Below are 15309 nucleotides of genomic sequence, written 5' to 3' on the forward strand. Positions count from 1 at the left end.
TTTAAGTATTAGTTTAGGGGTGTGTGCAAAAATACAACCAGGTAATTGTATATTTTTATTTTTTCTCCACAAAAACAAATCTTATTGTTTATCACTATAATATATGAATCACAATTTCACAATAAAAGGTAGAAAATGTTCTGACATGAAGTCAGGAACAGCTGGACAGTTCCCTGCCAGGCCCAGAGAGGGCGCTGGCAGGTGAACCTTGGAAGCCTGCTTCTTTGTGTGTCTTTTGTGTTACGCCCTTCCCATTGTTCTCATTCCTGGTGCGTCACCTGTATCCCATCAGCCCTAATGTCTCTCCCTATAAATAGGGTTCCTTGTGTTCATGTCTTTGTCTGTGATTGTTAACTGTGCTGTGGTGTTATGGCAGGTTTAGGTTAGTTATGTTCAGGTTTTGTCTTTTGTTTAGTTTTACACCATGCCATGTCTAGTGTTAAGTTACAGTAGTTGCCCTCTGTCTCGTCTTTATATAATAAAAGCAGCGCTTCTCTGAATCCTGCGTATGGGTCTCTATCTCCACAGCGTGCAGGCACTTGCACGCAACACCACGGCAGTCCGGGTTCGAACCCCGCACAGGGCGGGGTCCTAGACGTGACACGTGATTTATCCTGATTTAATTCTTTTACACAACAAAAACCTGCCATTTTATCAGGGACATGTAGACTTTTTATATCCATTGTAAATGAAGTGAAGGACTTCTGTTCTCAGTTCAGTCAGGTTGTCTTTATTCTGTGTGCATTAACACGCCTTACTACTGTTAGCTTAAAGAGACTAAACGCTAGGCCGAGTCGACTCTTCAATGCTTTTTCAGAATATGGTGTGATTGTTACACAGAGAGACTGATGACAATTATTCTGTCTACAAGCACTGAAAACTGTTAAAGCTGTGATTTATGTTTATTGTGTAAGATTGTGATGGAGTCTGTCAGTGGTGTGTGTTATATACTGTGTGTTTGTTGTGTCTTTTACTCGACATGGTAAACGTCTCTGTCTACATTATTGCACTGCAGTGAGGTTACACACAGGTGCATTGTGGGAAAGAAGCTGACTGATGGAAGTGGAATCTCACTTACTGATCAGACTCCTTCATGTAAACATGATCTGAAAATGCTTTTTATGGTTCTGTTTGATTCCTGGATTAAAATGTAATATATGTGATAAGTTTATAAAATATCAGCCTTTACCATTAGTGTGAAGTCGAGTTATTTACTTACCCCTGGGAGAGGGATCATGAAAAACAACAGAGAGAAATGTAATGTTAGATAAAATACAATGAGAAAAACTTATGATTTACAGTCAGAACAGCTGATAAACAATCTTCACTCTGTGCTTTCAAAGATGTTCAGATACAATTTTATACATTTTATAAAGTAAAATATAACAGATAGTGAATCATTATAAAGAGTTTATATATAAATAATGAAATACTTCATGAGGTGTTTTTTCTCAGTGCAGTAACACAGATCTGTGATCAGCTGTTGAATAAAACACTCCATATGAAGTGAAAATCCTGAGCATCACCATATTTTAATCACATTTCTATCTGTATCAGGGAAAAATAAAGACAAGTTCTACTGTCTTCCATAAATGTCCATGTCTCCATGTTTCACAGAAGAGCTGCTTTGATTTGGATCATGAGCAGTTTTCTTTTCACTTCACACTTTCCTCTTTTCATCACTCTGCTACAGCTTAGTCTTTGTCTCATCTGTCTGTGTCACGGATATTTAGGACACTTCCCTGACAGAGCACCAGAGGACAATCCAGCATGTCTGAATCTAAGTCTTCTTCAGTTGTAGGTTTCATTTCCGGTGTTCAGTGTGTTCTCCTGTTTTGTGTTTAGTAATTAGCCTCCCTGTTTAAGTTCTGCTTTCTCTCACTTTCTTTCTCTAGATCAGGAGTCTCCAACCTTTTTTCCTCTGAGAGTTACTTTGACAAAATGAAGGTGGTGAAGAGTTTGTTCATTGTTGAGTCGAGTTTATTGATTTAACACAACAGGTTTGCTGACTAGATTTATCACTTATTATTGTCAGATTTCCTTCATTCACATGGATTCTGTTATTTATCAGTAAACTGTTATTACAAGTCTCCTGGCACATACCCTGATGGCCTCAGCAAGACTGAAAAACACTCTTTTTGTAAAAAATGAAACACCTTTGATATTGAAGGTGATATTAATTTTGTAAACAGAGACCTGACATTGTTTTGGACTTCATGTGATTAAATAATAATATTTTTATGACATTCATATGCATGTGTAATGAGAAATATTAAAGAGTACTTTACTCTGAAACACCAGCTGCACTAATAAGAAATGTCTCCAGCTCACTCGTCCTGCATCTTCCTGCAGCAGGATAGATTCATTCAGCGCTTTTACTCTGGCAGCATCGTAGCTTTATTCCTAACGCTGTCGAATCTCCAGCAGCTTCCAAGTTAAAAGGATCTGTCATGTGTTTTCTTTATCCTTTATCCAAACTACTTCAACTACGTGCTTATAGATTTAAGTTTATATAACACTTCCATGTACGGTCTTGGTGCTAGCTGTGTGTGAAATGGATTGATGAACAGCTGTATTAAACTGTGTGATGTGTGGAGGAGCATGATTTGTCCAGGAGTCAGATTTCAGTAGAACACCGGAAAGGGGCGGGGCATCTGTGAGTTTGATTGGGATGAAATTTAAACAGGTTTATTGAGTTAATCTGATTTGATCAGTTTTGTACATATTCTATGAAACTTTAGGTGAGTTACTCAGAGTGACGTGTTGGAGACCCCTGCACTACAGTAATGTTAGCCAGTCTCAGGAACTTTCAGAGAGAGTTATTGCTATGAAATCACATTCAAACAAAAACATTCAGCTTTTTAGCTCTCAGTATCAGTGTGTAGGTCAGATTTCTGTGTCTGTACAACACTAAATGATAAACTAGACAACAGCATGATGAATGTTCTGCCAGAGATCACAGTCTGTTGTGTTCACTACACTATGCTCATGATGCTCATATATCTATGTGCTATTGCACTCTGAACACACAGCACAGTCTAATCTATTTCATCTGTACAATAAATATATTATTCATGCAGCATCAAGACATCACTAGCAGAGAAAAGGGATTTATACTCACATGACCGCTGTGAAAGTAAATAAAACAGTGTGAAGATTTTATGCATGATTACAAATGTGAATTGTTCCATGTGAAAATGTGAAAGTAACTGTTACTCTGGTTAAAACACAGCTGATGTGTGTCTTAATAAAAAAGAGGAAAACTAGACAACAATCAGTCATCACACACAGTAAATCTGTATCATGTAGCATTGTGCTAATATACCGCTAGTTACCCTTAAGGAAGAGAAATATCTTGTGATTTATTAGAAAATACTATTTTCTGATCTATGCATGTCTTTACCAATATACAGTATGTCAGTATTTGTGTATTTCTCCCTGTGTATTTTAAATATATAGTGAAATATTCTGTAATATATCTATGTGTTATTGTAGTAGATAAAGGAATATACAGAATATCAGATTCCCACTTCCTTTAATTAAAAACACAGACATTTATCAATGTAAAAACTGAACAGATTACAGAATGATGTGTTTTCTGCTGCGTCTATATATTGGTTACGACAGCATGTGATATGTCGCAGTAGATTTGGGAAGATGCGTGATCTTGTTATGTTTTTCTCTCTTTCACTCTCAAATCCCTCTCTCCTATGAAGGAAGTTTAAGAAATGAAGTGAAGGACTTCTGTTCTCAGTTCAGTCAGGTTGTCTTTATTCTGTGTGCATTAACACGCCTTACTACTGTTAGCTTAAAGAGACTAAACGCTAGGCCGAGTCGACTCTTCAGTGCTTTTTCAGAATATGGTGTGATTGTTACACAGAGAGACTGATGGTAATTATTCTGTCTACAAGCACTGAAAACTGTTAAAGCTGTGATTTATGTTTATTGTGTAAGATTGTGATGGAGTCTGTCAGTGGTGTGTGTTATATACTGTGTGTTTGTTGTGTCTTTTACTCGACATGGTAAACGTCTCTGTCTACATTATTGCACTGCAGTGAGGTTACACACAGGTGCATTGTGGGAAAGAAGCTGACTGATGGAAGTGGAATCTCACTTACTGATCAGACTCCTTCACGTAAACATGATCTGAAAATGCTTTTTATGGTTCTGTTTGATTCCTGGATTAAAATGTAATATATGTGATAAGTTTATAAAATATCAGCCTTTACCATTAGTGTGAAGTCGAGTTATTTACTTACCACTGGGAGAGGGATCATGAAAAACAACAGAGAGAAATGTAATGTTAGATAAAATACAATGAGAAAAACTTATGATTTACAGTCAGAACAGCTGATAAACAATCTTCACTCTGTGCTTTCAAAGATGTTCAGATACAATTTTATAATAAATCATTATCATTATAAATAATGTGAACATGCAACATTTACACTCCACAAACTATTTCTTGAGGAAAAACAGTTGCTGCTCTCCAGGATTTTCCTGGAACTCTGAGAGCTGCAGTAAGTTACACATCTGAATGGAGAAGTGCTCTTATTCTCCACTCATTCTGTCAGTGCAGTTCATTTAAAAAGTAGTGACTGGTTAACCTTACCAAGCTACTGCTAGTGTTATCTAAAGTCATACACTCAATAAATTAGTATGAATTTGAGTTAGTGTTAGCTGCCTTGGTCAACCTCATCAACCTGCCCTTTTAATGATCACCATATAACTCTTACAAAACACATTTATTGTAGGAGAAATATGGAGGAGATATTAAGCTGAACTGAGCTCATAAAAATGACTGTGGAGCTGTAACTTAAATGAAAGTTTGGATCATGTTCCATTCACTAACATGGGAACTGGAGGGGTTAATAATTGTACTGCAGACAGCCACTAGAGGGAGTTAGAGGCATTTTGGCTTCACATTTAAACCCCTGGTACGATGTCCACCCTTATAGACAGTCAGTGGTGTGATTATTTTCTTTATGGGATTCAGCTTGTGTGTTCTGCACATGTGAGTTTGAATCATCATCTCAGTCATCAGCCAAACTGTGTTGTGTTTCTCTACCTTTAATCTAAATGTGTGTTGTTTGGTTCTCAGTGCTGTATTTAGCAGTGATCTAGTCTGTTCTACTGGATATCCAGAAACTCTAACAATTTAAAGACATTTAGTGTGTAATTTAATTTCCTCTCTGATTTAAAAAAATGTCCAATTGTTTCAGTTTGAACTGATATTGAGCCAATAAAGTTAAATAAATTAATCCCTATTTACTTCATATTTGTACAAGCTGCTGCTTTTAAGCTCTTGTGCAGGTGTGTATCAGAGTGAAAACCAGAGTTACTGTTTATTCAACTCAAATAAACTTCACTCCACATTAGCAGCCTGTATACTGAACCTCACACTGAATACTGAGTGTGTGTTTCATGTACTGAGATGAGAAGCACAGATGATGATGTGGAGTTTATGCAGTGTGGAGATCAGGAACACTTACCTCTCATCTGTACTGTAATCTCCTCTGTTCTGTCTCCATCAGTGACCTGACACAGGTAATATCCATCATCTGACCTTCTACAGTCTCTCAGCTGTAAGGAGACGTTTCCTCTCTCCAGCTCCTGAGTGTCCAGACTCACTCTGCCCCTGTAACCTCTCCCCTCTGTCACCTCTCTGTTCTTATAAACACAAACACAGTCTGTCTCCTTAAACCACCGGATCTCCATGTTAACAGCACTGATTTCAGGAGACAGACGACATGAGAGAGTGACAGCAGAGTGATTATACTCCTCTGTACCACTGGGACCAATGAGTTTAAACTCATCTGTGTAGGAAAACACACACACACACACACACACAATAAATTACATACATTTAAATAATTTAAATAAATAAATTTTATAAATTATATTGATAAATTAATTCCTTGAAACATAACTTACTGCTTGCAGTCGCCATCTTTATCTCTTTCTGTAGATTCAAACTAATAAAATCCTAAACACACACACATATACACACACACACACACACACACACCCACATACACACACACACATACACACACACCCACATACACACACACACACACACACATACACACACACACACATACACACACACACACACACACACATACACACACACACACACATACACACATACACACACACACACACACACACACACACACATACACACACACACACACACACACACACACACACACACGGTAAGAAATTACATTTATGAAGATTATTGTAACAGGTTATTGACTCGTTGGAGACTAGCATGTCCTTTAGCATGATGCTAACTCCTCTTACCTTCTCTGTTCCTCATATAAACACATCTGCTGCTTTAGCTGAAGCGTTTCCACATTTCAGAGCGGCTCATATTCGGTATTTATCTCATTAAGGTTTAAACCCCGTGTTTAAAATGTCTCCTGTCTACACACACATATATTCCTCCTTTATCAGTCCGTTACAGCAGGAAGTGTAACGGTGCAGTTTCTCTGTTTCTGAGTCGAAAACTATTTTCACTTTCACCTTCATTACAGAGAACTGAGAGAGAGCTCCGCCCCTTCCCCTCTGATAACCACGCCCCCTGTGCTCAGCATGTCCTGTATTATTAAAGTAAAGTAAAGTAGACGGTGTGAGTGTCGAGTTTTTAATAAGGAGGAGACAGATAAATATTTTTTCACTGAAGTTCTGTCAAAGGCAGTGTGTCTTATATAGCAAGAAACTGTTTTAAAAATAAAAAATACAACACAATACCTTTCCCTCAAGCATGCTAACTACACTAGCAACCAGTCAGATCAAGAGGCTTCACATGTCCCTTATAGTAATTTATATATTATATTGTTAACATAAATAAATAAAAAAATTAATAAATGAATAAAATTATTATTACTTTTATTATTATTATTATTATTATTATTATTATTATTATTATTATTAAATAGTGTAATATTATAATAATATGTTTATATTAGCCCCGGCCCATCTGTTATATTTTACAATTCAGTTTGGACCTTGAGCCAAAACGTTTGCCCACCCGTGATTTATAAAATATCTACACTCGCTAGTCCACAATATAGTGAGCAGGACATGGATTGGGATACTGCAACAGTCCAAATGTTATCAGAACTCCTATACAGCTGTTTATTTCTACATTTTACAGCATTTGGAAGACGTCCTTATCCAGAGTGACTTCCAGAAGTCTCTATGAATGAATACATCAATACTGGTTCACAGACTTCGAATACCATCAGTTGGAAGGTAATACAGCAAGAAATGGACAGACACTGAAGTGCTTCAGGAAGAGGTAGGTCTTTAGTAGATGTATGAAGACAGCCAGTGACTCAGCCGTCCGGTTCGGTCCACCACCTCAGTGACAGAACAGGTCTTGATGTAGATCTTCATCGTTAACCCTGAGATGATTCTAAATTCAGTATACACATGAGGTTAAGTACACGTCAAAAATACAAATGTTTTGTACAATACCTTGTTGATGGTTCTCAGATTTTTATACGTGTTGTAAACTGTTTTCTTCTGTAATTCGGTCCATTTCATTAGTGTGGCCTGTGGTTATCTACAGCTATCTGTATTCAATATAACCCCTCACACACACACACACACATACACACACACATATAGAGACGAAAAAAGAAAGGCTACAAGCATCAGATTAAATTATTTGTGATCGCTGCTGATCATCTGGAGGAAATTCAGGATCAGTTTCTGCACAACACAATAAAACCAGTCACTGACAATCTTTTCATTCTGTCTGAGTTTTTATTTCTTTTCTATGAAAATCTAATAATTCCAGTAATGAACAGAGTACATTGTGCATGTGAACAAGACAAGTGAGTAGTAGGTTTAATATATTTATATATATATATATATATATATATATATATATATATATATATATATATATATATATATATATATATATATAAAGCTCCTAACATTAGCTTGCCATGCACATTTTAAATAAAATGCTTCCTTCAAGTTTACTAATTTCTTTAACAAGATTTACCCCTTTACTTTGGTTTTTAAAACATTATACCTGGGAAACACTAATGATCTGTTCTGGAAATTTTCAAAAGTTAATCCAATTGGAATATTGTCTGAGATTATTTGAGATCCAGATTAAAAAAATAAATAAATAAATCAAGCAGGTCTGCAGGACGCCTAAAACCTGATTTGTAGAAGCAAAAAGAAAAGAACCAACACCAACAATTAATGATTCATAAAATCAAACCTAACCAAAAATATACTGAAGATCTTAATCTCATTCACGATGAGGTGTTAAACCATGACTCCAAGAAGAACAGTCCATAAATAAATCAGTATTTACAAGATTGATGTTTTTGTCATTGTGGTTGCGAGTTCATGAGGTCTTTTTTTCTCAGTGCAGTAACACAGATCTGTGATCAGCTGTTGAATAAAACACTCCATATGAAGTGAAAATGCTGAACATCAGCTTTAGAGCTTTGTCTCATGAATTACTGAGCTACCAGTTGCTAGCTAGCTAACTTAAATGCAAGTTTGGATCATGTTCCATTCAATAACATGGGAACTGGAGGGGTTAATAATTGTACTGCAGACAGCCACTAGAGGGCGGCAGAGGCATTTTGGCTTCACATTTAAACCCCTGGTATGATGTCCACTCTTATAGACAGTCAGTGGTGTGATTATTTTCTTTATGGGATTCAGCTTGTGTGTTCTGCACATGTGAGTTTGAATCATGTAATAAAATGTTGTACAGAAAACACAGCTCATGTTAGAGATTTTAATCTGTTTAAAATAATTGTGAGTGGGTTTGTGTGATATCGAGTCTTCCCTGATTGTGATTTTCCATTTTCAATTTGAAATGCTGAAATTCGAGGAACACTGCTTGGCTGATGGACCATCACAGAGGGTGGAGAGCTGGTGGGGAGTGGTGGTGGCTGAGGGTCCAGGGTCCACAAACACAGCATATCAGGGTTTGGTGTGGGAACCATGCTTGATAGAAGTGCTGGGTCAAATGGAAATTGCCCCATGATGCCTAAAACAACATGAAGAATAAAATATACATTAACAGTATACATTTATGGCAATAAAATTTAAGTAATGGTCAAAGTGTTTAGATATATTTAAATATACTATTTAGATATTTTAGATATACTTCTGATGAGGATCGGGTCTGTTGCCAGCTGCAGAGGGCCACACACCCTCTGGAAAACTGCCTCAGGCCTTATGAGATTTTTGAGACTTGGACATATTGAGGATTTCACTAAAGACTCAGTAGCAGAAAATCTGTTAAAAAAATAAACAAATTCTACAGTTATTATTCTAAAACAGCCTGGGTTTCATTCAATTTCTATTTTTACCAGCCTAGTTGTTTTTGTTTGGTCATCTTTGCCCCTGTCTTCCCCACTATAGGTTCTGAACAGTGTCTATGAAGACAAAAGGCAGTGTGAAAGTTAAATTCAGCAGGTTGAATTGGATAATAATAATTAAACCATAACATACAATTATTAAATAAATGGAAACGAACAACATGTAATTTTGTACAATTTCCAGCCCTTCTAGATTGTAATTCGTACCATAAAGTACTTATTATAATACAAATCAACACATGATTAACATCAAGACATGAACTTATACAAGAAACAGCACTTATCTGGAGCAGTATAACGTTCCAAAGCCTACAGAAATAAAGGTTAATCAAAGCACATAATTAAAAATAAACAAACAAAAAACAAACAAACAAACAAACAAACAAATGAATAAATAAATTATTAAAATAAACAGGACAATACGCATTTAACTGATCCTCATAAGCGCTCACTGTCACAGCTGAACACCAAAGTGTTTCCTTTTTTATCTGCCATATGCATCAGACTTTTTCTCATATCAAATGTAAAATATTTTCATTCATACAAAACACTATTATAATCAATATAGAATGATTAATGTTAACATATAGGAGAGAGAGAAAACAAAAACAACACATAAATGTCTCGACTTACACAGACATATGGGGAACATTTCCACTGTGTATTACCAAGACGTTTTTAAGGCTTTGTAAATATTTAGAGTCTTTATAGCTTTTGGATATATCAGTCCATCTAGTGCTTCAAAATAAACATGTATTTCTGAAACTGTTGTAAACTGGGAGTCTTTACTGACCATTTGCATTTCTGAATGTAAAATTTTATTCTCATCACAAAGAAAACAATCATTTTTCCACATCAAACCAAAAGAATTTAACAAAAATACAACCATAAAAATGAGGCAAGATTGTTTATTTGTTCATTGAAACACACAACATACATCGATGTCTTTAAAAAAAATCTTACTTTTTAATTTGTGGGGTAAATTAAATAAATAATTTTGAAAGACACTTCTAAAATTTTGTTGTTAAAGAGAAATTTGTTATTATACTTTTATTATACAATTCATTTCAGATTTCAATTCGTAAAGCTAGTGTTCTAAATGAATTTGCAAGGGGGCTTATAGGTTCATGAACAGTAGCCTTATGTGAAATTTGTTGCATTTTCTGTCCATTAAATTAATTCTATATTTTAATGAACCATAATATCACATTTAAAGCCTGAACACTGGAAGGAATCCGATCCTGCAACATTCTCACACACCCTGATGGTACTGTATCACTAACAAGAATTTTTGAATAAGTAAGCAATTAACAACAATATCACTTTAACCCAGCTATTGAATGAATTAATGTTTATTTCTGATATATTAATTATTCTTTATTAATTGTTTGTGGAGAGAGAAAATATTTGTATAGGAGAAAAAGACACAAAAGAGCCTGTCTGTGGAAATTAGATAACTGAAGTGGAAGTTTATATCAAAGTTACACTCGAGAAGGAATTAAATACCACCTACTTTACTAAATATAATATTTGGGATTTAATACCATAGTTGAGTTTTATTTTTAATGAAATTTTATATCCAGGATATTTTAGAAATAATATTTGAGGAATAGAAATTGAACAAATTTAAGACTCTAGGAACTGCATAACGTTCATTTAAATAATGTAGCTTATTTTTCCAGACAAATGTAGGTCATTAAGAATCTACTTTTTTAATAAAAAATAAATAATAAATGCTATTAGTCTGAATTCTACATAAATGAAAACCAAGATAATTAACATCATGTTTAATATGGATATTTTCTGTTTCAGTATATTGAGTATAGGTGTCTTTTAAAGGGAAACGTATACATTTTTTACATTTAAGCTTAAGCCAGAAAATATATTTATATACTGTAGGTCAAAACATATTTTGAAAGCATCTCCTGTTCATCCTTTAAAAAGAGATCTGTAATGTCTGCTAATTGAGAACACTTTAATTCAGTATCCAAAATCTTAATAGCTTTGAATAAATCTTGAAATTTATGAATAGCTAATAGCTGCATAAGTAACAGAAATAAAAAAGGATTCCATGTGTAATATTAAACTGATGGATGATGCCATGGGGAAGTTTCATACAGCTATTCTTACCATTATATAATATTCTTATGGGATTTATGAAATATGAACAAAACCTAAAAATTTGAATGCATTCAATAAGAAATTGCTTCACTGCATCAAAGGCTTTATATATGTCTATAAAAAGGATTAAACTATTATCCATTATTAGATCATTGTAATCAGTTAAATCTAGAATTAAACAGATGTTATTACTAATATGTCTTCCTAGCATTACACCAGAATGGTGATTATTTATTATCTTATCTAAACAAGACTGTAAACTTTGAGCAAAAATGTGTGAAAATATTTTTCCATCATTATTCATAAGAGTAATAGGTCTCTAATTGTGGAGTAATAAACGGTTCTTATTCGGTTTAGGTATTAGAGTAATTAGAGCTTGACACATAGCTGGAAGGCTACCTCTATCCAAAGCTTCTCATTTTTATCATTGTCCTACTTCTTTTTCTTGAGGGAAGAAAGAAAATGTAAATTTGAAGTATTAGTTATAAATTTTAACTCTTAGTTTAAAGAATAGTTGTTTAGTGTAAAGTAAAGTGGTTTATATCTCACAGATCGACGTCTCTCGATTCGTGACTTTACTGATCCGCGGAATTTTCATTGGAACCTAACTAATCTGTATCTGAATTTTTCCACCAAATCCTCGCAAAATCCTGCAAAAGTGTTTACGGCTAATTTCTTGGCCATTCATATATTTTTATGCTTTTTAATGCGAAATTATTTAGAAAAAAATAGTTTATTAATTTAGTAATATAAATATAAAAGTAAAATAAAAAATATAAACATAAATAAAATATAAAGGTTATTTTAATAATATCGAACGTCACCGATATCACGTACGTACAGTTTTGTTTTTGTTTGTTTTTTATTGAAATAACTTGAAACAATACAACATAGAATACAAAGTACATTAAATCCAGTTAAACAATAACAATAACAACAAAAAAACATTAATTACAACAAATCAAACACAAAGGACAAAGAATTATAAATAATATGGCAGTCCAAGTAAAGGTAAAAGACATGAGAGGATAGTTATGATATATAAACAGTGGGAAAGATGTAGCAAGAGATATATTTACTTCAATTAAAAACAGTGTCATAGAAATGTAGAAGTCTATTATTCTTCTTATTAAATCGAATTAGTTTAAGAGAATTAAAAAGTGAAGTCATTTCCATTATGAAAAGGGGAAATTCAATTGTTCCTTTCCAATTCTTTGTTAATGTATAAAGAATTTTGCATTTAAGACAAAATAATTGACTACAAATTCAAGAGGTTTATTTTCCGAATTCTCATAATAAAAAATGACGTCTTTAATGCCAAAGGAGTGAGATACATTGAGGTGGTCCAAGAGGTGGCATTTTAGGAGAGTTAAGAATCTTTTTGTTTTCTCACACTCAACGAACAAATGTATCAAAGTTTCATCTAATGTATCACAGAAAGAACATTTATTATCTACCTCCAAATATCCAGATAAAACAGAGTTTACAGGGTAAATCTTGTGGAGAATCTTAAAGTGGACATCTTTTATTCTGTTAGAAATGCAGTATTTATTAGGCATAAGCCAGGCTTTATGCCAATTAATATCTTGAATATAAGATCTCCAATAAAATTTCCCTCCCGGAGTAATTCTTCTTTGAGTTTGAAAAATGCGGCGAATGTGTTTATTATTGCATTTCCTATCTGTTATATCAATACCATCTAAAAGTAATTTAGATTGTCTGATCTCGTATAAACCAAAGGTTACGTGACTCTTAATGAGAACAATTAAACCGGGGCGAATAGCCCTCTTTAATAAATTAAATTCTTTAGCAGTTACTGGAAGACCATAGAGAGTCAGGAACTGCTCGTGTGTCAACATATTGCCAGATTTGTCAAATAAAGAAAGAATGTTACATGTTATTGTCAAACCATCTAGGGAAAAAAAGAGATTTATTTCCAACCATAATTAGTTCGTTGTTCCAAATAAGCATTTTGTGAGGTGAAAAGTTGTGAGAAAAACATAGTTTCCAGGCAAGAAGACACTGCTGATGAAATTTGGACAAATCAATCGGCAGTTTAAAAGGGGAATAATTACATTTTAAGACAAAGGAGAGGCCACCTATCATGATAAACATATTATTTGGAATAAAGAACCATAAGGAATTACCATGCGTAAGACATCTTTTAATCCAGTTAGCACTAAAAGTATGGATGGTGTCAGCAAAGTCTAAGAAGTCAAGGCCCCCCTGAGTTTTACAGCCGGAAAGCACATTATGTGGTTTATTTTTCCAAACAAAATCCAAGAAAAGCTTACTGACGTCTTCAATAAATTCATCATTAATAAATAAAGAGAGGGAGGGGTAAACAAAATGAGAAAGCCCATCCGCTTTGGATAAAAGGACTCTACCAACCAAGCTCAGATCCCTTTGAAGCCAGGAGTTGAAAATGACTTTCGAATTAGCGATCTTTCCATTAAAATTAAGATTTTGCCTAGCTACAACATTTTTAGTTAATTGAATAGCTAAATATTTAACCGTTTGTTTCACTGGAATATTATTGAAATGTCACGTACGTACAGTACAACCATTACGCCACGTTATTGGCTGGAAGTGGTGGAAGTAGCCAATCACAGAGCATTAAAAGTTTTACCTAGCTGCTGATTGGCTGGTAGTTGCTTTGTATCGGTGATGTCGCGGTTCATCGCCCCGCCCCTTGTGCTCACTTCAACACGCGTGTATATTCCGTGAATCAGTGATCTCAGTGATTTTTTTTCTTTTGTTTTTATACAGGCGATACTGTACTCTATTTTTACTTTACATTTTAAGGGTAATATATTAAGCTAACTTTTAAATGACAAAGTGTTTTGGGAGCATGATCGGGGTCATATTTAGGGTTTAAACTCTAAAAATAAGCTTTTACAGTACAGTATTCGCATTTTTACTGACTCCACTGAACATCCGCGAAACCTCGTGGTCCTGGAATATAAATATAAAACTGTTACACATGAATCCAATTTAAATATTGTCGGAATTTGCTAGTTCACTAACACACTCTGTACATTAAATCATCAGTTAATGTTTTCGATATCCAGGTTTAAAAAATAATAAAATCTAGCAGTTCTATAGGACACCTAAAGTGTGATTTGTAATAAACACAGTCATGGAGGAAAAGATGAAATATCATATAGTGAATATCTGCAAACACATTCAGGATGGTACGGAAGCCCAGAGAGGCCATGTGATATTATTTTTGCTTTTGTTTTCTCGTGATCTCGACATGATCAGAAGTTAGTTTGATATTCGGACATTAGACAGACACTCGGAAGCGCTAGTTTAGGGACCGTCCACAAATTTCTGTACGACTGAAATGTGGTACTTGTTACTTAACTGACTACGTTCCCCAGTTATTTTAATTTCTTCTTAAATATACATATGACATGCGGCATTGCAAACAGCATTTGTTTATTTATAAATAAAAATTGAATTAATTGATAGTATTAATTATGTATCATGTGAATTAATTTGCTATTAATAATTTATTTTTTAATTTAAAAAAAACTGTTTGCTTTACACCACTGCATCCGACGCTTTGCATTGCACTTGGTGATGTATGGCTTGGATGCAGCTGCTCGGCCATGGAAACCCATTCCATGAAGCTCTCTGCGCACTGTTCTTGAGCTAATCTGAAGGCCACATGAAGTTTGGAGGTCTGTAGCGATTGACTCTGCAGAAAGTTGACGACCTCTTCGCACTATGCGCCTCAGCATCCGCTGACCCCGCTCCGTCAGTTTACGTGGCCTACCACTTCGTGGCTGAGTTGCTGTCGTTCCCAAAC

The 15309-nt window shown here is 34.6% G+C and overlaps 1 protein-coding gene and 1 long non-coding RNA gene across 5 annotated transcripts in view; both read right to left on the reverse strand.

Moving 5' to 3' along the window:
• The window catches only part of LOC131348237 (trichohyalin-like), a 166381-nt gene that overhangs the window by 15938 nt on the left and 135134 nt on the right, over positions 1–15309 (reverse strand). The gene's annotated exons all lie outside the window — the stretch shown is intronic.
• LOC131348315 (uncharacterized) lies at positions 5235–6598 on the reverse strand. The gene is made up of 3 exons (XR_009203907.1): positions 6313–6598; positions 5935–5986; positions 5235–5816 (listed from the first exon to the last, which is right to left on the reverse strand). It is a non-coding gene; the product is annotated as an uncharacterized LOC131348315 (long non-coding RNA).

This window comes from Hemibagrus wyckioides, linkage group LG28 (genome assembly GCF_019097595.1).
Source record: "Hemibagrus wyckioides isolate EC202008001 linkage group LG28, SWU_Hwy_1.0, whole genome shotgun sequence".
NCBI classification, from domain to species: domain Eukaryota; kingdom Metazoa; phylum Chordata; class Actinopteri; order Siluriformes; family Bagridae; genus Hemibagrus; species Hemibagrus wyckioides.